The following is a 6,053-nucleotide window of genomic DNA, read 5'->3' on the forward strand; positions in this document are numbered from 1 at the left end:
GAGAGATAGCTCCTAAATGAATATGTTGAAATGAAATGAAATTAAATTAAATGAAACAAAATAACAAATTAAAATTAAAAAAATAGTTTAGTGCAGCAATACATTCTTTTGTTTCATAGCTCTTGAGCAGAATATGGTTGTTCACATATATGTTTTATAAAGAACATGACTTAATTCAGATTTTTAGCAGTGTGTGGCCACATTAAGTAGTAGAAATTTTCAACAATTTCATTCAATCATTTGCTTCCTGATATTAAATTTTCCGAATCTGGCAGCTAAGACTCTAAACTTAGGTTTTGGGAAATTCTTTGACAAAACTATTGAAAATTGCCATGACAGTACCATGAATATTTACACGTCCTCATTCATATAAGAATGGAGCAGGATCATGATAAGAATTCAGAACTTTTGCACCCTTGAGTTTTGGGTTTTTTTCTTTACTTTACTGCTTTATCACACTACACAGCAAAATCTGGGAATTTTTTTTCCCCAGACTGCTTGTTAGTTGTTACCTTTCCCAGACAAAGTTCTTGGTTGTTTACTGACACTGGCACTGTTCCACCAATAGCTTTGGGACTTTGATTTTCAGCTGTGTTCTCATCATTTAACAGTTGTGTCAGTGAAACAAGGTGAGTGATGAAAAAAAGAAGGAAAAAAAGAAAGAGAAAGAAGATTCCATTTTAACAAAAAATAAAACAGAAATTTGAAATTCTGCATTTTTCTTCCTGTCTTGGCCGCACACCGTGGAAAGCAGTGTAAACACCTGGCAACTTCCCATTTTTCAAGACTCTCTAGTTCTGCCAGTTCCCCAGAATGCTTATTGCAGKGGCAGACCTCTGTGGTTTCCAACAGAAATTTTTATATTTGTTATGATCACAGTAGGCATTTTTTATTTCTGCATATTGGTAAATGATTCAAAAAAAAAGTAATTGGAATTGATTTTTATCACTGTGAGTGGTAAATTTGTAGAGACAGGAAGACATATTCTGCAGGTTTCATTTGCTCTACAATTCATTATATACACCAGAGCTCAGGCTTTGATTGAGCAGAGATAATAACACTCTAATACCAAACTATAGCAAATCAGAACTGCATAATTTCTAAATTGTTTTGTAAGCAGAGTGTTTTCTACTTTCTGGTAGAAAACACCAGATGATTAATGATCTTGAAACAGAGCCTGGTACTTCTGTCAGAGAAGCACCTGGATGGAATGAAAGAGAGAAATTTTGTTTTATTCTTTCAGTTTTGTAAAATTCATACTAGTTTTATATAGAAAATGACCCCTAATGAGGAATTTTCTTATTCTTATATATCAAAACCTAGGCTGAGAGGCAGAGCAATCACACTTCTCTGGCAGCAATATCTATCAGTTATTTCAAAAGAACATGGAAAAATCACACCCAGGCAGTTTGGGAGCAGTTTGGGAGCAGTTTGGGAGCAGTTTGGGAGCAAAAAGATTCTAACTTTTCCACAGAATTCTTTTTTACCTTCTGTCCATAGCTTAACATAAGAAAACTGACATGCTCATGAAAACTTTGCTTTTAAAGGACCCATTCTTTGTGTATCTTACACCACTGCTGGTTACTGTTACTAAACTTTTATGTCTCTTTATACTCCATTGTTAGCACAATGTCATATGAAATACAAATATAGAAAAATGTGTTTATAAAATTTTTATTACAGAAAGTTTACTTTTTTTTTTTGCCAGAAAAAGGCATCTTTGCAAGTGTAGGTTACATGACTTGCAAATTACTTCGAAGATTATATTTTACTTAACTTCCTCTTAATGATGCTAATTAAAAGTAGATTATAGGTGTCCAATTTAAAGTACAATTATCAGCTATTTATTAAGGCACTTCAAACTTCATATGCCATCTATATGCAATARGATGTCACTGCATCTACATTTAATCTCTTGTGTTTATCTAATTCTCACTGTGTGAATTAGACATTTGGCTCAATTTGCATTTGGTTACGTAACAAATACAGGAAAAAAATTTGGAACGAAAATACCTGTATCATTTTAGTTTGTATGGTATGGCAAGAGGTTTGAATGAATAACCACATCAATTTATGCTTAATTTTCAGATTTATTTGTGCTTGAGTAATATCCGTGATTCTGGAAGTAGATGTTTACTATACTGTTAAAGTACAGGATGCAGTATTCACAATTCTTTGACTAGTGTGTCTTGATTGGCTTGAAAGGAAAATATAAGAAGTAAAATGTCCTCAGGCTAGATTCCATTATACCAAAAGTTTTATGTGTGACTGCTGCCAAAACACTGCCYTTAAGTTCTGAAGGTGAAAACTAGCAAAAGCCAAAGCTGTAAAGCAACCRATGTTTCTGAAATGCCAAGAAGGACAGGGGGAGGAACAAAACTGATTTCACTCTCTGGGCTAAAGAGAGCAGTGTGCCCAGGCCAAGCTCGAGTTGAATTAACACAACTCTGTGGAGGGGAGGTTKCATTATGCCTGACTGCCTTATCTGCAGATAAAAAAGTAATCATTTTGGTTCCTAAGGGTAGCAGTCCCGTGCCTTCCCCACAGTCAAAAAGTAAACTGTCACAATAACTAAAAGGAAATGAGTAGACGGGCAGAAAGAAATGTTTCATCCAGACATGGTATTTATGAAAGCTGACAATTTGTAATGGGTGTTGGCAACAAAAAGGTGCAATTGCTTCTCTCCTGCTGCTGGGTTGTGACACGGCAGGGAGTGAGGAAGCAGCGGAGTTGGGGGAGCTGAGGGATCCTGTCCCATCCATGCTCTGCCTGCTGTTACAGACTCAAGGCAGCAGACAGAGTATGAAGTGTCACACAATACATATTACAGAAAAAATGGGATTCTCATGTTTACATACACAACTCCAGTGGCACTGCCTGTGAGATTCACTGAGGAGGTGGTGGGAGGGGAAGGAGGGTCCTGCAAAATGCCATTCRTAGCTTTGATGACAGCCCTGGGAGCACCTTTGCCATTGCTACAGTACCAGAGGGCTGTAGTTTTAATTTCCAGTTTAAGTTACAGTAGTGTCATATCCATGGACTAGACTTTCATTTTCTTAAACAACAAGGTTTTCTTGGCTTACTTCAGAATCACAGAAAGAGTAAGCTTGGAAATATTTTAATGAGGCAATTACATGCAGACAAAGAWTATATCTCATGGCACAATAGATTTTTGGTATAATATTCAGAATCATTTTGATATTCTACTGTCACTAGACAAAAGCTCTAGATAGTAAGGTGACAAACCTATTCAGGAGGCAACAATACGTATTCCTTTTTTGTACTCCCTTGTATGCCACGCAAACCTGCAGTTAATTTTCCTGCCTGTTTTGAAAATGTGGAAAAAAAAATACCACTTAGATTCAACAGCGCTTTTAGYGTTTTATCTGTAAAATCTGCATTTTGTGTTTGTAAAATGAAAATGTTGAGATAGTCAATCATTTAATTTTTGCCACTGAGTGAAGAATTTATAATCTTCTGATTCTAAATGTCAATCTTAATAAAGGAATGAAATTATTATTTAAAAAGACAAAAGAACAGAACAAAATACAAACGGGAAATGGGAACTGCTCTATCTTCAGCATAAAGAGTCTGTGACCTCATGTTTGCTTTCCCAGTGTCTACCTAAGAAATAAATCAAGAAAGACATGAGAGTATATTTTCTTGCCGTAGCATATTTTGTTAGTGATAACATTTTTATTTCTTTTCCTCACTAAAATTACACACATAAAAGAGCTAATTATTATTCACAGATTTTAGAGGGAGGTTGAGGTAGGGGTATGATGATTTGCAGGAGCCCATGTTTATAGAAAATTAAAGGTCAAGTACTTTATGGATTCCAATGTAGATATGGAAAAAGGTCCAAGGATCTTCCAAGTGAGATGGAAAACTCTTGTCATGAATTAACTTCTCACTTCATGAAGATAAAATTATAATCAATTCTATGTGTTAATCCCAAATCTGTGAAGACGTTCTGAATATATTTCAGAAGACCTGAGGGATGATCATCAAACAAATGGTGGTTATTTGCTTTAATCTTTTTTACAAAAACAAATAAATTCCTGTAATAAATAATATAAATGCATGTATGTGTATATACTTCCAATTGGCATAAAATAATAATTAAATCTTCTCATATTTGTTCTTGCTTGTAAGAATCCATTACATTTGAAAGATAACTTTATTTAATTTCATTTTTAGAGCAGCAGTAGCTTTTCTTTTGCATAGCTCTCATACAGAGTGTGCTTTTTCATGTATGCTGTTTATTGAAAACATGACTTAATTCAGATTTTTAGGAGCAGTGTTTGACCATGTCAAAATGAGAAATTTTCAGCAGTTTCAGACTATTCATTGGATATCTATGAAGTCCAAACTCAGTAGAACATAATTCCAGGTTTGTTTGTGTCTATTGAGCTGTGTTCCGATGCATGACATTCAGTTTCCCATTAGGATTCCAAACAGCAGATGTAAATTACAGAAACATTCCATCAGAAATTCCAGGTTTTTACAATGAGCCACATAACCTTTCCACATACACTTTGCTTTTGCACCCAAAAACTTGCTCTCTGCCTTTTTCTGAGGTTTTTAACTGCTGCATTTCTAAGCCACTGGAGTCACAGCAGCTAAAGAAAATCTTTGGAAATCTGTTGCTTATTTTGTGTGATAGTGTTGAATGATTTGAGAGATGGAGGGGCTGCCCCTGGCTGATCTCAGCCAGTTCAGGAGTGGTATCATGAAATTGAGAGCAAGGAGGCATGACTGAAAAAATATACAGCTCCATGAAATACTTACATGCTGCATCTGCTCATGAAGTCATGGTGAAATTGGAAGCTTTTTCAAAAAGTTTCTATTCACACAAATAAATGAATTTAAATAAATTAAACTTGGCAAGTGTTGGAAGTGAATAAAAAGATGATCAAAACCTGTCGTGCTGTCTCCACATGGGTACCGTGTCTACCTTTCTGTGCKTGGAGTCCACGATTCCTGCTGAATTCACCATGACAGCAGAAGCAGTGCCACAGGCTTGCCATGAACCTTTTATTCCTGGAATTAGTGTGGAAAACACTGCAGCAGGTGACAATAAAGAATATAATACTGACCATGCAAATGTTCAGGGTTAGGTCTTGTAATTGGATCTATGTAAGCAAGGTGTAGCAGCCTTTACTACCACAATCAATCCCATGGAGTTGACTTGGCAGTGAATTTATACTTTGTTTTATTGCAGGACGGAACCTTCTGTTAAAAGAGTGAAACACCAGCCCTTGTAATTTACACAAAGTGTGAAATTAAGGTTTCATGTATCAACAAAGGCAAGAGGAATAGAATTGAAATAACATTAATGATTTTTTTTGTTTTGTTTCTTGTTTGTTTGCTTTGGGTTTAGGTTTGGGGAGGTTTTGGTACATGTATAAACTGATTTTTGTCATCGTGTACTGAAGATTAATCAGGGGAAATTACAGAAGGGTCTCTTACTTGCACATAATTGTTTCAAATCTACACACAAGGTTACGGGTGTATATTAAATTTGTTTTCTTCATACACCAAAATAAAAAAAAAACCCTGTAGGAACACATCCTACTCCTGAATGTCAGTCAGCATCGTATTTAAAGGATGCAGAGATGACACCTGCATTGTTCAAGATGTTATAAAGAGAATATTTCACACATAAAGGAAATGACTGAGTGAGACAGGTGCATAGTGATGTGGTTTCAGACATCCTACCCCTGCTCACCAGCTGGATCTAAGGAGACAATTTCTSAGTTGTGAGTTTTTCTCTGACCCCAGCGATCATAATTCTTAACTACACATCAAACGGCTCAGAAAGATACAGCAGTTTGCACTGCAGCTTCTCTACTCTTGTTCTTTGAGCTCCCTTTGAGRCCTTTGTGAGCTTTCAGGCACTTTATGTGGGACGAGTGGAGTATTCTTGAGATTCCTCTGAGGAACTGGAGTGCTCCAGTTGCAGCCAGGTAAAGACAGAGATGAGGCTACGGTGAGGACAAAGCTGGGGGCGTGTAATGAATGATGCCAGCTGCCTGTGACAAAAGATGCTT

This window comes from Malurus melanocephalus, unplaced genomic scaffold (genome assembly GCF_030028575.1).
Source record: "Malurus melanocephalus ecotype Western Australia unplaced genomic scaffold, MMel_1.1 scaffold_45, whole genome shotgun sequence".
Taxonomy (NCBI): Eukaryota; Metazoa; Chordata; class Aves; order Passeriformes; family Maluridae; genus Malurus; species Malurus melanocephalus.